Source organism: Stomoxys calcitrans, chromosome 5 (genome assembly GCF_963082655.1).
Source record: "Stomoxys calcitrans chromosome 5, idStoCalc2.1, whole genome shotgun sequence".
Taxonomy (NCBI): Eukaryota; Metazoa; Arthropoda; class Insecta; order Diptera; family Muscidae; genus Stomoxys; species Stomoxys calcitrans.
In genome coordinates, this window is record NC_081556.1 from 89,857,422 (window position 1) to 89,882,386 (window position 24,965).

Genomic DNA, 24,965 nt, shown 5'->3' on the forward strand with positions numbered 1-24,965 from the left:
ACTTTGCATGACGTGTTTTGCTATGACTTCCAATAACTGTATCAAATATGGTTCAAATCGGTCCATAACCTGATATAGCTGCCATATAAACCGATCAGGAATCTTGACTTCTTGGGCCTCAAAAGGGCGTAATTATTATCCGATTTAGCTGAAATTTTGTACAACGATTTCTCCCATGACCTTCAATATACGTGTTAAATATGGTCTGAATCGGTCTTCAGCCTCATATAGCTCCTTGAGCCCCTAAAAGGCCCAATTCTTATTCGATTTGGCTGAAATTTTACACATAGACCTCTGCTGTGGTCTCCAACACTCAATTCAATTAGCATAGCAATTTTTTTTCTTTTTCAAAAAGAGATACCGGGAAAGAACTCGACAAATGCGATCAATGGTGGAGGGTATATAAGATTCGGCCCGGCCGAACTTAGCACGCTTTTATTTGTTTCTTCTAATAATAAATTTGATAACATATTCGTTTCTTATTCCTCTTCTGTCAATTGTTTTTCCCGGCCATAAGTAATCTTTTTCTTGTGACATTCTTGGCAATTATTTAATGTTATTTACAATAAAGTGGCCATTTTGAAAACTCAATTTGAAATTCTTCATACCTTTTCCCATCACGTACAAGAGTACATCGAAGATCATTTATATTTAACACCAAGTGTTTATTAAGGTGTATGAGCTGTATGACGACGATAGCATATCATCAACATAAACCTGTTGAGTTGTCTAGGTCATGATGTCAGAATGAATTAAGAAGATCCGACGAAGAAGTCTTTTGTCCATAACACCAATGGAGTGTCCCAGTGGAGAAAGACATCTCAAAACAGCGTTTAAGGAACTTGAGAAGAAGGGCAGAAGATCGAGGCGCTTGGATATCTATTGGATATCCATGTTCGGCTAGAGAAACGACTGCAATGGCCGACTAAAGTTAAAGTAAAGTAAATGAAGGTTATATGTCTTGGAACTCAGTGGAGTATTTCCCCAATTCAGAGTGACATTGCACAGTGGGATATAGTCGACAAAAATATAACAAGTAAAAAGGCGTAAAGTTCGGCCGGGCCGAACTTTGCATACCCACCACCTCGGGTATATATGTAAACCACCTTTCGTCAAAATCCGGTGAAAAATGCATACCTTATGTCCCATAGCAGCTATATCTAAATATGTTCCGATTTGGACCAAATACTAATAAGTACAAGTCATTGTTCAATTGTATAACAATATATTGACCCTTTTAGTAGCTATATCTAAAAATAAACCAATCTGAACCACATACGAAACGGATGTCGAAAAGCTTAACATAAGTCGGATTATGAATGCACCTTTTATGGGGCCAAGACTTTAAATCAAGATATCGGTCTATATGGCAGCTATATCAAAATCTGGACCCATCTGAGCTAATTTAAAGACGAATGTCAAAGGGCCTATCGCAAATAATATCCCAAATTTCGGCGAAATCGGACAATAAATGCGTCTTTTATGGCCCCAAAACCTTATATCGAGAGATCGGTCCATATAGCAGCTATATCCAAATCTAGACCGATCTAGGCCAAATTGAAGAAAGATATCGAGGGGCCTAACACAACTCACTGTCCCAAACTTCATAAAAATCGGATAATAAGTGTGGCTTTTATGAGCCTAAGATACACAAATCGGCAGATCGCTCTATATGGCAGCTATATCCAAACCTGGATCGATCTGGTCCAAATTTAAGAAGGACATCGAGGTGTCTAACACAGCTCACTGTCCCAAATTTTAGCAAAATCGGATGATAAATGTGGCCCTATATCGGCGGTTCGTTCCATATGGGGGCTATATCAAGATATAGTCCGATATAGCCTAACATAACCTGGACAAAAAAAAGAATCTGTGCAAAATTTCAGCTCAATGTCACTATTTTTAAAGACTGTAGCGTGATTTCAACAGACAGACGGACGGACATGGCTAGATCGTCTTAGATTTTTACGCTGATCAAGAATATATGGGTCGGAAATGGATATATCGATGTGTTGCAAACGGAAGGACAAAATAATATACTCCCATCCTTCGGTGGTGGGTATAAAAACAGTAAAAACGTGTGGGATAGCCACCACAATGGATATATCGTTCATCTTATTTTATTAGAACTCCACTACCATATCTATAGTTATATTTAAATAGGGCTGGTGTCGATCATATTTTATTCCCGAGAACTCATATACAGGTATCAGTTTCAGCAAAATCAGGCAAAAAATCCGCTTCTTATACGGTTAAGACCCTAAATTGGAAGATATATAGACTAATTGGGTAGGATGTCGGGCGGCTAAAAAACTCAATATTTCAAATTTCAGCGAAATCGAGTAATAAATAAAGCTTTTATGGGCTTCAGACCCTAAATCGGCAATGGTAGCTATATCTCAACATCGTCCGACCTGGACCATATTTACGTCGGATGCCGGTGGCCTTAGAACAGCTGACTGCTTCAAATTACACTGAAATCATATAATAAATGCAACTTTTATGGGTTTCAAGCCCTAAATCGGCAGATCAGTCTATATGTCAGATATATATAAATATAGTCCAACCTGATCCATATTTGAGCCTAATCTCGGGAGGCTTTAAACAACTCGCTATTTAAAGTTTCAGCGAAATTGGATAATAAATGGATCTTTCATGGCCTTCAGACCCTTAGCCGGCAGATCGGTCTATATGACAGTTATATCCACATATAGCCCGATTTGAACCATATTTGGGACCGATGTCGCGAGGTTTAAAAAAACTCACTACCTCAAATTTCAGCGAAATCGGATAATAAATAAGGATTTTATGGGCTTTAGACCCTTATTCGGCAGATCGGTCAATACTGCTGACTGGCTGACTAATCAACGCCCAGCCTAAACGGCTAAAGCTAATATCATGAAATTTTGCACGAATGCTGGTCTTAAGTCATAGGCATGGGTAAAAAGTACAAAAAAGTGCGAACTGGTACATATTTGCCCAACGCGAACGAAAGGGCTAGAATTATGTTCTTGGGCTCCAATTAAAGAGCGTCTCGAAAAAATAAGGTTTGGTAAAAAAAATTTTGGAAAATCGTATGGGAAGTGAGAGAAATGGTACGTTTAGTAACGCAATTGCTATTCACATATCAATGAGTAGGAGTGCAGTCTGATTCAAGTTTTAAGCTCAATGATAAGGGGCCTCCTTTTTATAGCCGAGTCCGAACGGCGTGACGCAGTGCGACACCTCTTTGGAGAGAAGTTTTACATGGCATAGTACCTCACAAATGTTGCCAGCATTAGAAGGGGAAAACCACCGCTGAAAAATTTTTCTGATGGTCTCGCCAGGATTCGAACCCAGGCGTTTAGCGTCATAGGCAGACATGCTAACCTCTGTGCTACGGCGGCCTCCACCTTCTTCTGAGTAGCCTTCCGAATTTTGTCTAGTTGGTTTTCAACTTATTCTGGAAGCTTATCGGATTCGGAAATTGAACTAGAGCTCTGAATTTTTGAACTTAGGTACACAATAGCCACCTTTATTGGGTGACTATAAGAGTTTTTGGAAATTAGGTACTAAAATATGTACCAAAAAGGTACGAAATAAGTATACTTTGTACAGGCCGGATGGATGGAGGTAGAATTTCAAAATTTGACTTAAAAGGCATCAAAAGCCAAATAATGATAGTGAAATGAAAGAAATATGAGCGTGCTAAGTTTGGCAGTGCCGAATCTTATATACCCTCTACCATGGATCAAATTTTTGGAGTTCTTTGCGCGGTATATCTTTTTACGCAAACAAAGAATAATGGATAAGAATTTTTATGCTATTGGACCAATATAAAATTATAATCCAATTCGGACCATAAATGAATTGAATGTTGAAGACCATCGTATTTAAAAGCCATTGGGTAATATTTCAGTCCATTCGCATAAGAATTGGGTCTTGTAGGGGCTCAAGAAGCCTAATCGGGAGATCGGTTTATATGGGAGCTGTTTCAGGCTATAGATCGATACAGACTTTATTGGACAAGTATGTTGAAGGTCATGGGAGAAACCATTTTGCAAAATTTCAGCCAAATCGGATAAGAATTTCATTCTCTAGAGGCTTAAGAAGTCAAGATCCCAGATCGGTTTATATAGCAGCTATATCAGGATATGTACCGATTTGAACCATGCTTAACACAGTTTTTTTGAGTCATAACAAAACACCTCATGCAAAATTTCAGCCAAATCGTATAAGAATTGCGCCCTCTACTGGCTCAAGAAATTAAAAATCCAAGATCGGTTTATATGGCAGATAGTGGACGTAGTCCTCATCGCTCACTCTATGCAAACACATGTTCTTTGAACCTTTTGTATTTTCAAAAGGTTGCACTTTTTTTTCATCGCAGTTCACCAAACTACTGAAACGTAAGTAAGTCCGAATATTGGTCTAATCACGCTCCAGTAGAGCCAGTGGACTGTTCTCGGATTTAGGCCCCATTTCAAGTCTGCGGCCCATTTACGATGTGCCCAACATCTGTGAGCCTTCTCGGTATGCTCCTTAATGTGACACTTCCAATTCAGTTTCCCGTTGCCAAGATAAATTCTAAATACTTGACCTCGTCAGATATCGAAATAGTTCCACGTATACTCAGGTGCTTCAAATTGGCCCAACTTTGTTTCCTAGTTGGACCTCTAGCTCTAGCCCAGTTGTATGGCATCTGCAAGACCCTTTCGTAATGTTCGCATAGCTGATTCGTCTTCTTACCCCCCAAAAAGATTAGATAGCTGCTATTGTAGCAGTAGTTCTGCTATTACAGCAGGCTTACTGCTGAAGAGTCTGTGGTTTGCTGAAAATGACTGCTACTTAATTATGAACGGGATGCTAGAAGAAAAATAAACAAGTAAAAGCGTGCTAAGTTCGGCCGGGCCGAATCTTATATACCCTCCACCATGGATCGCATTTGTCGAGTTCTTTTCCCGCCATCTCTTCTTAGGCAAAAAAAGGATAAAAGAAAAGATTTGCTCTGCTATTAGAGTGATATCAAGAAATGGTCCGGTTGGGACCACAAATGAATTTTAAGTTGGAGACCTGTGTCAAATGTCAGCCAATTCGAATAAGAATTGCACCCTTTGGGGGCTCAAGAAGTTAAATAGAGAGATCGATTTATATGCGAGCTGTATCGGGTTAAAGACCCATTTAGACCATAATAAAACACGTATATTGATGGTCATGAGAGGATCCGTCGTACCTCTAGAGGCTCAAGAAGTCAAGATCCCAGATCGGTTTATATGGCAGCTATATCAGGTTATGAACCGACTTGTACTTTATTTGACATAGTTGTTGAAAGTCACAATAAAAAACGTCTTGCGAAATTTCAGCCAAATCGGATAAGAATTGCGCACTCTAGAGGCTCAAGAAGTCAAGACCCAAGATCGGTTTATATGGCAGCTATATCAAAACATGGACCGATATGGCCCATTTACAATACCAACCGACCTACACTAATAAGAAGTATTTGTGCAAAATTTCAAGCGGCTAGCTTTACTCCTTCGGAAGTTAGCGTGCTTTCGACAGACAGACGGACGGACGGACGGTCGGACGGACGGTCGGACGGACGGACGGACGGACATGGCTAGATCGACATAAAATTTCACGACGATCAAGAATATATATACTTTATGGGGTCTCAGACGAATATTTCGAGTAGTTACAATCAGAATGACGAAATTAGTATACCCCCCATCTTATGGTGGAGGGTATAAAAACACAAATGTAAATGTGTGTCTCATCGGATGTTTATAAACCTAGGGACTTGTAGTAAAGGTTTCCAGCTATTACGTTCTTATAACAGTAAATCCTAATATGTATCAATTTGAGTAGTTACATTTAGTAAGGATCGGTTAAGAGCCGATATCGATAAATATCCAGTAGACTTGGGATTGTTCAGGATTATCCTGATTTCCTGCGGATATTCCCGCTCCTGACTATGGCAAAATATGGGGAAATTCCGAACTTGTGAGCCTACTCAAATAAATACGATGACACATAGTTAAAGCTACGAGCTGCCAACTTTCGTCCCTTCCAGTTCGAATTTGGTTAAATTTTACCCAAGTAGACGCTGAATCTTGACGTTTAATAAGGTTTAGACTCTAATGCTTTGAATTTTGTGGTTTATCAAATTGATGCATCCACTGCTTTTCGGTTGAGGAAGCTTTCTCTATGGTCAAGCAACGGCTACGGGCACTGCCTATCTTCTGATGGAATGACCGTTGTTTGATTAAAAGTACTATGAACCAGATAGACCTAATTGGAACCACAATACCCGTGTCGATCTAGCTGGATCAACCCTGGGCATAAGAAGGCATCTTTTTTTTCCTGTTTCTGATGTTTACTAATGGACCAAAACTCTGAGGGATTCCGATTGCAGGCTGCCACTAAAACTTGATCTAAACCTAACCTATATCTTATATATCGATGTATTAGAAAATTGTCCAATGGTATTGTCTTATGAGAAATTCCATTAACACCAGCCGTTGATTTATTGGCCAATTGCAAATTTGTAATTGATGTAAAAAATTCCATTGACATTGGTTGTTGATTTGTTGGGCACTAGAGCATTTTTAATCGATATACGATTTAGAAAATTTATGTAAAAAATTTATGAGCACAAAAAAAGTGTAAACAATATGTGTTTATGTTGTTTGACGTTCAACACAACATTAATGTTGCGCACAACCACACAAAAGTGGGAAGTATTCTAAGTGTCACATGTTAGATATTCTTAGTTTGTTATTGGTGATGTGATATGTCTCTTTTACAGAGCTGCAAATAGTGATATTGGTCTTCTGTAATGATCGAATGTATAAAACTGGGAGGTTATATTTCCAAAAAACAAGAATATGGCTTTAAGTTTTCACGGTTCGGGGGAACTTAAATCATACGGTGTTCAAGACTCAAAAAAAAACAAATAAATGTGTGTTACGTTCGGGTGGGCCGAATCTTATATTCCCCTTCGCCTTGAATCGCATCACAAGGAGAAGAGCAGGGCTGCATACCAGGGAACAATTGGAGTAGAATAGTCAATGGACTGTTATCTGTATATGTCCTTACGGAATTGCCAGGTTAGGTTAGGTTAAAGTGGCAGTCTGCAATCAGACTCACTTAGACGTTTTCGTCTATTGTGTTACCACAGGAACAGAAGAAGGAAGATGCCTTCTAGTTCCTCCGTTGAACCATCCAGATCGCTTTAAAAAGGCCAATAACTTGCGAATGTTCACATCTGCTAAATCTATGCTCATATATTTCAATCCCATATTGCCATTGACCTCAAAATTGGATGTCAAATTCGTTTTCTAATCTCAAATACCATTCACTTAAACCCTTTATTGAAAAAGCCTGCAAATATGCCTGGTTTAGGGTATGGACCCTATGAATATCGAGCTCCACTGTCTTGAAGCCCCAAATTGGTGAGCAAATACGTCCTACTTGGGGGTTGTTATGCTGGTGGGACGTCCCCTAGTCAGTTGGTCTCCAATGTTGATGTCAGATTCATGGCCTACTCCCAAATATCTTTTATTGGAGCTCCATTTTCCCATAGTCGGCAAACATGACCGGTTTGGGGGGTGTTTTGGTGCTTTACTTCATTTCATTTACTTTTTATTTGAACCCCATATTACAATGTTTGTAAATTTGTCTTCTTTGGGGGAAGTTCTCGGGGCGGTCCCTCAAACACTTAGTCCCACATCTGGATATCAGATTCGTATTCTACACTCAAATACCTTTTATTTAAGCCCCATATTGCCATGGTCAGTAAATAAGTCTTGTTTGAGGGGTGTTTTGGGGAAGGAGTGGACTCCAGAAACTTTGACCCAAATTTGGATATCAGATTCGTAGTTAACTTGCAAATACATTTCATTTGAGTCCCATATTGCCACGGTCGGTAAATATGTCCGATTTAGGGGTGTTTGGGGGGTTGGTGGTCCCTCGAACACTTGGTCCGACAATTCGATATCAGATACGTTATCTTATCCAAAAACCCTTTCCTTTGAGTCCCATATTGTCGTGAGTGATGAATATATATATTTGGTAGGTTTAAGGGTGGGGCGGCCCCCCTATGTACCCTATCCGAATTTTGCATACCAAATTTTTATTTGTAGGTAGCTGTAGGAGAGCATACAAAATTTCGCTTAAATCGCAGCACCTATCTCCGAGATATGGCGTTTCTGAAAATTAGGGTATGGGGGATATCATAAAATGTAGTACCCTATTTTCACCACGGGATTATTTTGTACCATCAGAGAAAATTTCAAGAAAATCGGTTCAGCCGTTTCTGAGTCTATAAGGAACAAACAAACAAACACAAATTGATTTATAAACCCTCCACTATAGGATGGGGGGTATACTAATTTCGTCATTGTGTTTGTAACTACTCGAAATATTCGTCTGAGACCCCATAAAGTATATATATTTTTGATCGTCGCGATATTTTATGTCGATCTAGCCATGTCCGTCCGTCTGTCTGTCGAAAGCACGCTAACTTCCGAAGGAGTAAAGCTAGCCGCATGAAATTTTGCACAAATACTTCTTATTAGTGTAGGTCGGTTGGTATTGTAAATGGGCCATATCGGCCTATGTTTTATGCTATGACTTCTAACAACTGTGCTAAATAAGGTTCAAATCGGTCAATAACTTGATATAGCTGTCATATAAACCGATCTTGGGTCTTGACTTCTTGAGCCTCTAGAGTGTGCAATTCTTACCCGATTGAAATGAAATTTTGCACTTAGTATTTTGTTATGATATCCAATAACTGTGACATGTATGGTTCAAATCGGTTAATAACCTGATATAGCTGTCATATAAACAGATCTGGGGACTTGACTTCTTGACCTTCTAGAGGGCGCAATTCCTATCGGATTTGGCAGAAATTTTTCATGAAGTATTTTATTCTTACTTTTAACAATTGTGTCAAATAAGGTTCAAATCGGTTCATAACCTGATATAGCTACCATATAAACCATTATGGGTTCTTGATTTGTTGAGCCTCTAGAAGTCGCAATTCTTATCCGATTTGAATGAAATTTTGTACGACGGATCCTCTCATGACCATCAATATACGTGTTTATTATGGTCTGAATCGGTCTATAGCCTGATACAGCTCCCATATAAATCGATCTCTCTATTTTACTTCTTGAGCCCCTAAAGGGCGCAATTCTTATTCGAATTGGCTGATATTTTACACAGGTCTCCAACATATAATTTAATTGTGGTTCGAACCGTACCATATCTTGATATCGCTCTAATAGCAGAGCAAATCTTTTCTTATATCCTTTTTTGCCTAAGAAGAGATGCCGGGAAAAGAACTCGACAAATACGATCCATGGTGGAGGGTATATAAGATTCGGGCCGGCCGAACTTAGAACGCTTTTACTTGTTTTTTTTTTTTATTTTTTAATTTTGCCTATAAAGAGAAGCCATGCAAAGTCCTTAACAATTCCGTTTCATGATGGACGTTGAATAAGATTCGGCCCAGTCGAATCTTAAAACGCTTTTGTTTGTTATACCCTACACCACTACTGTGGCACGGAGTATTATAACTTAGTGAATTAGTTTGTAACACCTAAAAGGAAGAGAGATAGACCCATTGTTGGTATACATATTGACTCAGAATCACTTTCTGATTCGATTTAGCTATGTCCGTCTGTCCGTCCGTCTGTCCATGTTAATTTGTGTACAAACTACATTTGTGTACATCCGATCGTCTCCAAATTTCGTATACGCATGTTTTTCGGCCTAGAGACGAAGCCTATTGAAAATGGAAAAAATCGGTTCAGATCTGGATATAGCTCCCATATATATTTTCGTCCGATTTGCAGTAATAATGCAATAAAAGGTTCATTTGTTAACCGATTCTCTCGAAATTTGGCAGGAAGAATTTTCTTGTGACTCTCGACTTAACTGGTGAATATCATGGAAATCGGTTCAGATTTAGATATAGCTCTCTTATATATATATATATTTCCCGATTTTCACTCCTCGAGCCATTGCAAGCGCATTTATTGACCAATCTTTACAAAATTTTGTACAACGCCTTCTTAGACAACTATTACAAAATATCAGAAGTTTGCTTGAAATCGGTTCAGATTTGGATATAGATCCCATATATATGTTCGTCCGATTTTCAGCAATAATGCAATAAAAAGGTAATTTTTTAACCGATTCCTTCGAAATTTGGCAGGAAGAATCTCTTGTGACTCTCGACACAACTGGTGAATATCATGGAAATCGGTTCAGATTTAGATATATCTCTCATATATATATATTGCCCGATTTTCACTCCTAGAGCCATTGCAAGCGCACTTATTGACCAATCTTTAAAAAATTTTGTAAAACGCCTTCTTAGACAACTACCACAAAATATCAGAAGTTTGCTTGAAATCGGTTCAGATTTGGATATAGCTCCCATATATATGTTCGTCCGATTTTCAGCAATAATGCAATAAAATGGTAATTTGTTAACCAAGATTTGGCAGGAGGGATTTTCTCTTGACTCTCAATATTACTGGTGAATTTAATGGAAATCGGTTCAGATTTAGATATAGCTCTCATATATATATATCGCCCGATTTTAACTTCCAGAGTCACAGCCAGCGCATTTGTTGACCCATCTTGCCAAAACTTTGCAAAACACTTTCATCGACGACTGCCACAGTATCTGAGGAGTTTGTTCGAAATCGGTTCAGATTTAGGTGTAGCTCCCATATATATGTTCATCCGATTTTCAGTAATAATGCCATAAAATGGTAATTTGTTCACCGATTCTCTCGAAATTTGGTAGGAAGATTTTTTTTACGACTCTCGATATTACTAGTGAATTACATGGAAATCGCTTCAGTTTTAGATATAGCTCTCATATATATATCGCTTTTTTTTAACTTCCAGAGTCACAGCCAGCGCATTTGTTGACCCATCTTGCCAAAATTTTGCAAAACGCTTTCCTCGACGACTGCCACAGTATCTGAGGAGTTTGCTCGAAATCGGTTCAGATTTAGGTATAGCTCTCATATATATGTTCGTCAGATTTTGGGTAATTTCCCATAATGTTGTCATTTGTCAACCGTAGTTTTTGCAGTTTGAACATATTTGCTCGCCGAGGTCCAACAAAATTGGTTCAGAATTGGATATAGGTCCTACATTGCACTTATAGTGTAGGTGTAGGGTATTATACAGTCGACACCGCCCAACTTTTGACCTTCCTTACTGTTTTTTTTTTTAGTTTTTCCCTATAAAGAGAAAACATGCAAAGATCTTAACGATTGAAATTCATGGTGGACGTTATATAAGATTCGGCCCAGTCGAATCTCTACACCCTTTTACTTGTTATTTATTAAATTATCCATTTATGTACACTAGCTTTCATTCTCCCATAGCAGGTTGCGCATGCGCCTCGCTTAAACAACCTCTAATAAGAAAATTGATATATGTTTCATAGTTGTTGTCACTGTGTAATTGCACTCAATTTGGAACATGCTGTGTGGTTGTCATTTGTTCATGTTCATGTTCATTTGTTGTTATCCAATTATTAAGCATTTATTTTCAAATTAATTTTCCGATTGTGTTTAATTACAATTGTGTACTCTTTTGACACTTTATCGCAACGAAGTGTTCAATTACATGAAACTTGTTTTGACGCACTTTTTGATATTGGTTTGCGATTTTTTGTAATTTTTTTAAGTCGCTATAATTTACAACTATTTTAATTGCTTTTGATTATTTTTTGTTCACTTTACTTGAAAATCTGATTTTAAGTCGAGTTTAAGAGGTTTTAAGTTTAGCGTTACACGTTTGATTCCATACTAAACTCTTTGCATGTGTCATTTATGGTTTGTCCGCCTATTTTGTACGCATCGAATTTGAAATTCTACAACAAAGGTAATAAAACCCAAAGAGTATGAGAAGGGGACAAACACAATGCGAAATAATCGACTATCGATGGCGTAATTATGAAGTTTATGCGCGTTTTGCACAATGGCCTGTGATGCCAAAGGCTTATGTTGTGAGAACTTATAGTTTTTAATTTTTGCAAGGGAGGATCATAGACGTTTGAAGTTGAAGACGTTGAAGTTTCTACAATATTTGTAGCTCCCCCCAAGAAGGAACTACCCATCACTTTTATTGAACCCAAATTTTATTTTGCCTTATGAAGAAAATTTATTCTTATTCTGTCTTGTTGTAATTCATTACTTTGGCTTTAATTTTCCATTCTAATTTATTGACATTGTGATGCACATAAGAAAATAATTAAACAACTACCAAGTGGGATGTCTTCAACGAAACTGACGTCAATTTCACATTGAAGCAGTAGTAATGACCTATAATTGATTGACTTGACCATGTATCATCACCCATCCCAGTAGCGCATCGACATTGGCAAACCACATTGACAATGACCTTCAAGTGACTGGCCGAAGGATGAAATGGGACAATGAGAAGACCACTGGCCTAGCCGTAAACAAACACTTGGTCATTGTGGCTTTTCCATGACAATTGAGGGAGAATTAAAAGGCTTAATGTTCCTTTTGTTGGCTCTCCAGCTCGCTTCAGTGGCAAATGCATAGCAATCCTCATCAACATGGCCATTGACATCTGTAAACAATGAGCACAGTAGTGAAATCTTACTCCACCATGAAGTTAAGTGTCGGCAAGAGTGAAATGTATGCAGCGTGACCCAAAATGACTGTCAAATTCAATTTTGTGGTATATATTTAAAAGTTTTATGAGCCTATAAATCATGAAAGCAATAATCCACAGCTTTGCATATCCTTTAAGCTTCAGACAGGGAGGAGTTAAATTTTACTTAGAACATTTTACTTTCGTTTAAATTATATGGAAATATACATGTTGAGGCTTTTGATGAAAACGAATTTTCCACAGGATACAACGGGACTCACGGAGACACCGGAATCTTGGAATAATGAGGTTGGTCTAAGGCTTATCATAATGGAATTTATGGTCAAGGAGGCCTTGAGGAGCTTCAAACCCTTAAAGTCACTCGGACTTGATGGAATATTTCCGGCGTTACTGCAAAAGGAGGCCGACTATCTGGCGCCTCATCTGACCACTATTTTCACAGCCTGAATATACACCGAATGCATGGCAGGAGGAAAGAGTGTTACATATACCCAGGCCCGGCAAGGCAAGTTTTGTAACACCAAGGCCTCCATACCTATAGTCCCTACGTCCTTTCTACTCGAAACCATGGAACGTACTGTGAATACCATGATAAAGAGTAGGACATCCAGCGCACTACTCAAATACAAACAACATGCCTATGTCAAGGGAAGGTCGTCGGAGACCGCCCTGCTCAAGGTTGTGCATTCAATACCAGAATCTTTCGATGCAAAGACGTACACATTGGCGGTTTGCATTGACATCGAACAAGTACTTAGAAGTGATATTGGATAGGAAACTTAATTGGAAGTGTCAAATTCATGAGCGTTCTGAGAAAGCTCAAAGTATGTTGGGCACTATATAGACGGACCGTAGGCTCGAAATGGGACCTGAATCCGAGCATAGGCCACTGGCTCTACAGTGGCGTGATTAGACCAATACTTACTTACGCCACAGTAGTTTAGTGTACTGCTATGGAGAAAAAGTGCAACATTAGGATCATAAGACAGGTTCAGATAACATGTTGTCTTGGCATAGGCGGAGCGATGAGGACCACGCCCACTAGAGCGCTGGGGACTATTCTAGATATCCGATCCATTGACATACAGATTAAGTGTGTGGCAGCCACTGCGGCTATGAGATTTAAGGCGATGGGAAAATGGATTGAGTATGGGAGCAGCTCATAACATCGCGGTATAATCGAGGCAACGATAGGAAACCTGGAAGAAAGGGAAGAGGTTTCCGATCAGATATCTGAGACGACAAATTAGGTCGAGTGCGAGACACTGCTGCTAGCGGCACAGTCTTGGTCTGACGGAACCCTAGTATTGCCATCTGGAAGATCATGTTACACGGATGAATCAAAGCTAGAGGACAGAGTGAGCCTGGGTGTCTACATTGAGAACCCAAGGACTGAGATCTATTTTTGACTGCCTGACCATAATACGGTCCTGCAGATCGAGATTCGGGTGATCAAAGAATGCGTGAGGTGACGTGGAGCTAACGTGTGAACATCTTTACCAACAGCAAAATTGCCATAAAGGCAATAACAACCAGGACGGTAAGGTTACGTACAGTCTGGCAGTGTAAGAAGGAGATTAACGCTTTCTCTGAGGATGGCAAAATCTGCATAAGGGCAATAACAACCAGGACGGTAAGGTTACGTACAGTCTTACAGTGTAAAAAGGAGATTAACGCCTTCTCTGAGGATGGCAAAATCCGCATCGCTTGGGTGCCGGGCCATAACGGAGTAAAGGGGAATGAAAGGGCAGACGGTTTGGCAGTCAAGGCCAGAGAACTGCCATTAATAATCTTGGTTAACCCGAAGCCTTTCGGGTCGACGCAATCTGAGTTAAGGGCGATGAATGCGCATGCAACCCTGTGGAACAGCGAAACCGTCGGTAGGACGGCATAAATCCTATGGGGTGATCATGAGAGGACGAGACTATTACTAAAAGGAAGTAGAAAGGAGGTCCGTATAGCTTTCAGTATGACCTCCAAGATATGTCAAGAACAGTTCTAATCGGTTCAAAAACAGACCAGTCCCATATCAAATGCACAACACATTGAAATATCCATTACCGACAATATAAAGTATGTGAAGGGTGACTTTTTATACCAACCACCGAAGGATGGGGGTATATTCATTTTGTCTATCCGTTTGCAACACATCGAAATATCCATTTCTGACCCTACAAAGTATATATTCTTGATCAGCGTAAAAATCTAAGACGATCTAGACATGTCCGTCCGTCTGTCCGTCTGTCTGTTGAAATCACGCTACAGGCTTCAAAAGTAGAGATTTTGAGCTGAAACTTTGCACAGATTCTTTTTTGTCCCTAAGCAGGTTAAGTTCGAAGATGGGCTATATTGGACTATATCTTGATATAGCCCCCATATAGACCGATCCCCCGGTTTAGGATCTTAGGCCCATAAAAGCCACATTTATTATCCGATTTTGCTGAAATTTGGGACAGTGGGTTGTGTTAGGCCCTTCGAAATCCTCCGTGAATTTGGCTTATATCGGTCCAGCCATATAGACCGATCCTCCGATTTAGGGTCTATGCCCATAAAAGCCCCATTTATTATCCGATTTTGCTGAAATTTGGGACAGTGAGTTGCGTTGGGCCTTCGCCATCATCCGTGAGTTTGACTCGAATCGGTCCAGAATTGGATAAAGCTGCCATATAGACCGATCCTCCGATTTGGGTCTCAGACCCATGAAAGACACATTTATTATCCGATTTTGCTGAAATTTGGGACAGTGAGTTGTGTTAGGTCCTTCGACATTCTTTATCAAATTGGCACAGATCGGTCCAGATTTGGATATAGCTGCCATATAGACCGATCCTCCGATTTAGGGTTTTAGGCGCATAAAAGCCACATTTATTATCCGATTTTGCTGAAATTTGGGACAGTGGGTTGCGTTAGGCCCTTCGCCATCATCCGTGAATTTGACTCAGATCGGTCCAGATTTGGATAAAGCTGCCATATAGACCGATCCTCCGATTTAAAGTTTTAGGCCCATAAAAGCCACATTTATTATCCGATTTTGCTTAAATTTGGGACAGTGAGTTGTGTTAGGTCCTTCGACATTCTTCATCAATTCGACTCAGATCGGTCCAGATTTGGATAAAGCTGCCATATAGACCGATCCTCCGATTTGGGTCTCAGACCCATGAAAGACACATTTATTATCCGATTTTGCTGAAATTTGGGACAGTGAGTTGTGTTAGGTCCTTCGACATTCTTTATCAATTTGGCATAGATCGGTCCAGATATGGATAAAGCTGCCATATAGACCGATCCTCCGATTTAGGGTGTTAGGCCCATAAAAGCCACATTTATTATCCGATTTTGCTGAAATTTGGGACAGTGAGTTGTGTTAGGTCCTTCGACATTCTTCATCAATTCGACTCAGATCGGTCCAGATTTGGATAAAGCTGCCATATAGACAGATCCGCCGATTTAGGGTCTTAGGCCCATAAAAGCCACATTTATTATCCGATATTGCTGTGACAGTGAGTTGTCTTAGGCCTTTCCATATCTTTCTTCTTTAATTTGGCCCTGATCGGTTCAGATTTGGATATAGCTGCCATATAGACCGATCCACCTATTTAGGGCCTTAGGCCCATAAAAGTCACATTTATTATCCGATTTTGCTGAAATTTGGGACAGTGAGTTGTCTTAGGCCCTTCGACATTTTTCTTTAATTTGGCCCTGATCGGAATAAATTTGGATATAGCTGCCCATCGCATGATTTAAGGTTTTGGGCCCATAAAAGGCACATTTATTGTCCGATGTCGCCGAAATTTTGGGATAGTGAGTTAAGTTCTTCCACATATTTCTGCAATTTGGACTAGATCGATCAAAATTTGCATATAGCTGCCATATAGACCGATATCTCGATTCAAAGTATTGGCCCCAAAAAGGCGCATGTATAATCCGATGTAACTGAAATTTTACACAATGACTTATGTTAGGCTTTCCGACATCCATGTTGTATATGGTTCAGATCGGTTTATTTTTAGGTAAACTACTAAAAAGACCAATATTTTGTTATACACTATTGAACAATGACTTGTACTTATTAGGTCCAAATACCAAATCGTATCATATTTCGATATTACTGCTATGGGACATAAGGTATGCAATTTTAACCGGATTTTGTTGAAAGGTGGTTTATATATATACCTGAGGTGGTGGGTATCCAAAGTTCGGCCCGGCCGAACTTAACGCCTTTTTGCTTGTTCTTGATACAATTACATTTGAATATTACAACACATCTAATACAATAGCAAATCTACTACAGCAGCATAATTAGCTACTAATAATCAGCAGTGTTTTGCTATGACTTCTTAATGCCATTACAAGTACTATTCATAACTTGGTATAGTTCCTATATTTAACCGATCTCATTTTCTGCAAATTTATTCAAATTGTTTGTTATATGCGATCCATTTTGGAGGGTATATAAGATTCGGCCTGGCCGAACTTAAAGCGCTTTTACTTGTTATTATATATGTAGGCCAGCAATGATTGCAACTGGATATGCATTTTGACATAATTCGGGAACTAACCGATTTTCAGATTTCGCTTTATTTTGTTGGAAATTTTGCATGTTAAGTTCTTTAATGACTTTGATCAGTTTTTTGTTATGACTTTGGTCCGAACCGAAATCCTTTTAATATCAAACATAGGTAGAAATTTCCCAAAAAGTTTGACAAAAGACATTCATGCACATTCCACCTGGACATTTTCTATCTATATCCAAAAACACACAGACACTTACTCTTAAAAATCATTTAGTTAAGAAAATTCCTCCCAGCTGCTTTCACCTGCTCTGACATTTCCATTAATATTATTGTAGGTATCAATGATCTATCTATTGGCCTGATGGTTTTCCCCAATTGTGGTTGCTCCTTATAATTGACAAATTTATTTGCAGTCCTTTGATGTAATTTATAAAAATAATGGTCAGTAAGTGACTGTGTACCATTAATTTTGTAGCATTAAGAAAAATATCCTCAGAATGGATATACTTTTAAGCATTTATGATTGTATTACAGCAAGTCAAAGAATTTTATATAAACAAAAAAGTTGTAAAAGTGTCGTTGACAAATGATGGACGATTGAAGGTGGCTAATGCATATTGTAAAGAAAAGGTCACAAAAATGAATTCAGTTTCAAAGATAAATGCTAATGATGTCAGGCTGCACACTCGTTACAATGGTTTCAATACACAGTACATAGTCATTAAATGAATACTGCTTCTTCTTTAACTCTCTAATATCATTTAGGGTTGGGACACTTCGCCCTGAATGTGTAATTCGAATTCGTGCCACTGTAGCCTATATGCGCCTATATCGCTGACACCTGCGTTCAAATCCAGGTGATAACATTGGACAAAATTTAAAGCGGTCGTGATCCCTTCTTAAAGCTGGCGACATTTGCCATGCATGCTTATGTAAAAAATTCTTCCCACAGAGATGTCGCACTGCGGCACCGCATTCGGACTCGGCTATAAAAACAAGTCCCTTATCATTGAGTTTAAAATTGAATCGAAAAGCTTTCATTAATGTGTGAGAAGTGTGCGCCTTCTCGGTTCCTGGGTAAATTTTTACTCCACTCCCAAATACCTTTCTTTTGGGAGCTATATTATCGTATTAGTAAATATTTCCGGTTTAGGGAGACCCTTGGCCCTTAATGTAAATATACGCTTCGTGATCTACTTTCAAATACATTTTATATGAGCCCCATAATGGCATTATCGGTAAATAAATTCTGTTTGAGGGTAGACTTTGTCCCAAGGACTTTGTCCCGAAAATGAGTATCAATTTCCTCAAAATCAATCAAATTAAACATCAAAATAGCTTTTATATAATAGGGAGGTGTTTTCGGGTGGGGCAGTTCCCCAAATACATAGCTCTTCAATTTGATATCAAATTCGATTTTATACCCACCACCGTAGGATAGGGGGTATATTCATTTAGTCATTTCGTTTGTAACACATCGAAATATCAATTTCCGACCCTACAAAGTATATATATTTCGGATCGTCGTAAAATTCTAAGACGTCTGTCCGTGCGTCTGTCCATCTGTCCGAAGAAGGAAGATGACTTCTAGTTCCTATCGTTGAACCATTCAGATCGCTTTAAAAAGCCCAATAACATGCGAATGTTCACGTCCGCTAAATCAGACATGTTCTCAAAGAAATGAGAACCTAAAGTGGAACTCCTTCTAACTGCTAGTGCGGGACAAACACACAGAAGGTGTTCTATAGTCTCTTCTTCTTCGATGTCCCTACAGCTTCTGCAAAAGTCGTTGCTGGCAATCTTCAGTCTGTCAGCATTTGTCATGACGGACAGAATGACTGAGACGTTTGTTCTAGTCAATGACAGCAAAGCAGTAGTCCTCTTCAAGTCTAGATGAGGCCACATAGTTTTGGTATGCTCACAGCCCCATCTTTGTGACCATCTATCATTCATTGTCCTTCGGGCCTGGTCATAAAAACTTTGCTTACATGTCGCTGGAGGCATACCCACAGATTCAAGTGTCCCTGGGATGGGTAGGGTAGTTCCTAGTTTCGCTTGCTAATCCGCTTTACAATTCCCTGGCATATCTCTGTGTCCCGGCACCCAGAACAGGTGAATTTTGAACTGTTCAGCCATCTCGTTGAGAGATCTGCGACAGTCTTGGGCGGTTTTTGTGTTCAGAAATACGTTCTCCAGGGATTTAATGGCTGCTTGGCTGTTTGTCGAGTATGCTGATGACATGGCAGTTGCGGTTAGGGGAAAGTTTCCCAGCACTCTAAGAGATATTCTTCAGGAAGCACTATGTGCAACAGCAAAGAAGGCTACCGAAAGTGGTCTGGGTATAAATCCGTGCAAGACCGAAGTAGTTCTTTTCAGCAGGAGATACAAGTTGCCTAAAGTGGAACCTGTCTCCATGGGTAGAGTGAATGTTCCATTAACAGAAAGCTCAAAATATCTGGGTGTTTTGCTGGACAGGAATTTTAACTTTAAATCCATCCAGAAGTTAGGGGTTTAGACAGCGTGTCATACATTGGATATATAATGCAGTTGTCAGACCTATATGGTGTAGGGGTCTGGTGGACGGCGCTTCAAAAATCCACCTATTGCTCAATACTTAACCGGATCCAAAAGATGGCTTCTTTGTGCATCACAGCCGCACTGAAGACGACACCATCTGATGCCCTGAATTTAATGCTTCATCTTATGCCTCTGGACATTGTGGCTACCCAAATTGCAGCGACCACTGCGGTTAGGTTAAGGGAGCTTTCTCATTGGTCATGTGGCGGCTACGGATACTGTGTCATCCTTGATACAATTTCCGATGTTCCAGGCAGTGTGGATTACACCCTACCTGAGACGCTTTTTGATAAAAATTACTATTCCTCTATTCCTGATAGAACCGATTGGAACTTCGATATCCCTGGTAACAGAAGTTATATTGCTATTATATAGATTGCTATACGTAGGGTTCCAAACTAAACGACCAGGTGGGCTTTGGGGTGTATTTTAAAGATTTGGAACTGGTCATATCGAAAAGGTTACCCGACCACTGCAGTGTGTATCAAGCACAGATCCTTGCAATCAAGGAAGTGGTGGAAAGGCTAAGATATATAGTCATTACGACGATTGGCATAAATATCTTCTCAGATTTAAAGGGTGATTTTTTTGAGGTTAGGATTTTCATGCATTAGTATTTGACAGATCACGTGGGATTTCAGACATGGTGTCAAAGAGAAAGATGCTCAGTATGCTTTGACATTTCATCATGAATAGACTTACTAACGAGCAACGCTTGCAAATCATTGAATTTTATTACCAAAATCAGTGTTCGGTTCGAAATGTGTTCATTCACCGTAACGTTGCGTCCAACAGCATCTTTGAAAAAATACGGTCCAATGATTCCACCAGCGTACAAACCACACCAAACAGTGCATTTTTCGGGATGCATGGGCAGTTCTTGAACGGCTTCTGGTTGCTCTTCACTCCAAATGCGGCAATTTTGCTTATTTACGTAGCCATTCAACCAGAAATGAGCCTCATCGCTGAACAAAATTTGTCAAAATTTTAACACATTTCGAACCGAACACTGATTTTGGTAATAAAATTCAATGATTTGCAAGCGTTGCTCGTTAGTAAGTCTATTCATGATGAAATGTCAAAGCATACTGAGCATCTTTCTCTTTGACACCATGTCTGAAATCCCACGTGATCTGTCAAATACTAATGCATGAAAATCCTAACCTCAAAAAAATCACCCTTTAGATATAGCTTCCATGTATATGTTCGTCCGATCTTGCGAAATATTGCAAGAAAGTGATCATTTGTTAACCAAATCTCCCGAAATTTGGCAGGAAGGAATTCCTTATGACTCCTAATATTACTGGTGAATTTCATAGAAATCGGTTCAGATTTAGATATAGCTCTCATGTATATATATCGCCCGATTTTCACTCCCAGAGCCACTGCAAACGAATTTATTGACCAATCTTTCCAAAATTTTGTACAACGCTTTCCTCGACGACTTCCACAATATCTATAAAGTTTAGTCGAAATCGGTTCAGATTTACATGATCTTAAGCCCGATTTATGGACCGATTTTGCTAAAATTTAGGACAATGAGTTGTGTTAGGCATCTCGACATCCTTCTTTAATTTGGCCCAGATCGGTCCAGATTTGAATATGGCTGCCATATAGACCGATCTCTCGTATTGAATCTTGGTCCCGCCTGCTTATTCCCAGCAAAAAAGAAATATTTGCTTTTTTATAAATCACAAGATTGCAGATTTTAATGTATTCGATTATTAGCTTCCCGAATATCGAAACATGCCCATTTCAGCTAATCCGTCTTAACCTTAGACAATTACCAAAGTTTTATTCTATTTATTTATTTGTTTTTTTTTTTCAATTTTAAACCAATAGGGCAATAAGCATATTGACGATGTCCACACTAACCATGAAGCTAAATAAACCATTCTTCAGTTATTCTTAGATTGTCACTTATAAATATTGGACTTTTCATTATTCATAATTCCAAATTGGAATTGGAATGAGAGTTTAATTAATAATTCATAACATTATTTATCGCAGTTCAAATGAAGTACTTAAAGCGCACACTTTTGTATGTGTCGGCATTGCAAAAATTCATTGGACTTTGGGTAGTCGACAGCTGGTAGGTAGTAGGTAGGTGCTCATGTCAGAAGACTCACAGTTGTTGGATGCCAACACGAGTCTTAAATTTGCAGACAAAACTTTGTTTTAGTATTGCCAGTCAATGTCAATGTTTTAAATGACAACAATGCTAATGAGCTGCTTTTGGGGGTTGTTGTTATTATGAATAGCTGGGATAATAATTTCTTACTTGATGACGTCCTAAGTGCCAACAATATTTTCATTTGAATTGTACAAGGCCCAATGTTATCCTTTGTCTATGACCATGCATATCATTAGGAATCCGCTGGTATACCCTGTACAAAGATATGACGCTAGGCTTTGTCAGAGACACATTAATCTATGAACTTAATGGAGGAATGACGCTGAGTATCTCAATGTAAGTTTAAGTAAAAAAAATTTACGCGATATTAAAGTTATTGCTTTAAAATTGTTGCATTGGGAAATTTTCTAACGATGTGAATATACAAATTTGATTTGTATAGAATCTTGTTTGAACCGTTGAGTGGAGCGGACGTATTGTTATTTCACTCCGCAAGAATTTTCCTGTAACTCGTAATAGGTCATTATTTTTGGAAGAAAAATTTAATTCACTCAAGGATAGCTGCGATTGAGGTATCCATAAGGCGGTTGATAATCTGCATCTGTTTCCAGTGGAGCGGCAGATCTAGAACTCGAGAGTAGGCTTAGAATGGACTCCAAAGACCCAACAACTGCGGTGATGGTATCAGGCTGTAGCATACGGTCTGCTTCTGAAACCTCGCCTGGTGAAGCAGCTACTACAGGCTCCACCTGCCGACTGGTCAGCAGGGGCTTTTGACGAAGACATCTGGTTCGAGTCTAAAGGCCAAGGCCGAACCTATTCCTTCTTTGCATGCCTATAATTTGCCTAGGCCATCGGCCCTCCCCGGCAAACCAAATGATCCTAAGACTTTTACTAATAGGGAGAGAGATTCCCTAAATTGGGCTCGGGAATTCGTTGCACAGGCTACACCAAAGACTACACGTCTAGATTCGGAAACTGCACCGCAGTCAGCCAAAAGGCGGCGGTCACCTGGAGGCCTAAAAGAACTAGGGCGAACAACAGTAAGATGGGTCCAAGATACTTTGCTAATGTTGCTAGGGACAGTTTGGTGATGGCAGTTGTCGACAAGGTAGGAAAACAGGGCTGCATACCTGGGAATACTTGGAGTGGGATAGTCAATGGACTGTCATCAGTATACTCCGATGTCCTTGCGGAATTTCCTGGGTCTCCTCCAGTTTGTGACGATGCAGGCTGGTATCGAGGCCGATACAGACTAATTGCCGTCGGCGATCAACGCTCTATTGAAATGTATCGTTGTGCGCTAAAAAAGAAGGAAGATATTCCTTCTAGACCAATGGCGCACGGTGGTTTTCCCCTCCTAATGCTGGCAACATTTGTGAGGTACTATGCTATTTAAAACTTCTCTCCAAAGAGGTGTCGCACTGGGGCACGCCGTTCGGACTCGGCTATAAAAAGGAGGCCCCTTATCATTGAGCTTAAACTTGAATCGGACTGCACTCATTGACATGTGAGAAGTTTGCCCCTGTTCCTTAGTGGAATGTTCATGGGCAAAGTTTGCAAATCCCAATCTTTCAACCACCGACTGGAAGATTGGTAGATTGGATGAGGCTGATGATGACCATGGAGTATTCGTACTAAACTCCGGCTGTCTCACAGACCCCAACAAGTCTGAAGGTGTTGCATCCTACGGATTCAACAAGATGAAATTGAAGGTCTGGAGAAGCGGTGGGGTTGGGGAATCAGGAGACAACTCAGCAGTTATTGCTGAACACTTGCCTGAGGAACTATCGACCACATCGCTAAAGTCTGGCGGATTGCAGAAGACTGAAAATCCCCCTGCCACAATCGAGACTTACAACAATTTTTTTTTTAATTTTCTTCAAGGTTTCGCCGGTGTTTCTGAAATTGTGGGACTATAAGTGAACCAATTGAAATAATTTTTACATCGTTAGAAAGGTTACAAAATTCTACGATGTATGTAGGATGTAGTGCTTATTGACATTTGTTTAAATCGTTGGATGTCAAAGTGGGTGGGAAAAACATTAGCCGGAAGTCGAAGTGGGAAAAACATTAGCCGGAAGTCGATTCCACATACGAACGGTTCGGGCGAAAAAAGAATTCTCTCTGTAATGCATTGTGCGGTCCGCTGGCCAATCAGTAATAATCGGGTATGAGTTCCTGGAATGTCTAGTATCCCTGATATACATCCTTACATCAGGAATAAGAAGACGAATATCAGACGAACACACACCATGAAAGTACAGATAGTACAGCGCCAAACAACCCACATTGCGACGATGATGATGAGAGGCAATAGAGCTGGATACTCCACTGTCCCCAATCAACGCCATCGCTCCCTTTGTACAGTAGCTCCAGGGATGATTTTAAAGCTCCAGCCCATACATGTGAGTTGAACTTGATGTTAAGAAGATCAGACGGAGTGAAGTAATTCTTACACCGTTTAAGGAAGCTTAAACACTTGAATGCTTCTTTAGACACTTCGAATACATGTTTAGCTCAACGGACATTACTTTGTATTTTCATGCCCAGAACATCCAGAGCATCTGATTGGTCAACATCTACAGCGTTGATAGACAAAGATGATCGTAATAGGTCAGCGAATCGTTTGTGTGACAGCAAGCAGCACTGAGTCTTCCGTGCATTAAACTCTACTCGATTCATTCGACCCCATTCAGAAATGGCCAGCAAATCCTGGCAGAGTGTATCGGCCATAACCCGCCTCTTGTCCTCAATCTCTCGAAGACTTGGTCTATGGTCGAATGAGTACGAATGACAGAGATTACCGTCATCCGCAAATGAGTAGATCGGATTCGATGTCTGACCCAACAAATCGTTGATGAAAATTAGAAAAGGAGAAGGAGAAAGAACGGAGCCCTGGGGTACACATGCGGTCTATTTATGCTCATTGGATGAGAACCCATCTATAAAGACTCGAATAGTGCGATCTCTGAGAAAGCTCGAAATAAACAACACCAAATGCGACAAGCTTTGATAGTAGTGCACCGTGCCAGACCCTATCAAATGCCTTGGAGATATCCAGATTCACAACCTTGCTTTCACCA

At 39.7% G+C, this 24,965-nt stretch overlaps 1 protein-coding gene across 1 annotated transcript in view; it reads right to left on the reverse strand.

Annotated features, from left to right (window-relative positions):
* Window positions 1-24,965, reverse strand: part of LOC106090426 (cyclic nucleotide-gated cation channel subunit A) — a 145,174-nt gene that overhangs the window by 40,366 nt on the left and 79,843 nt on the right. The window lies entirely within an intron of this gene.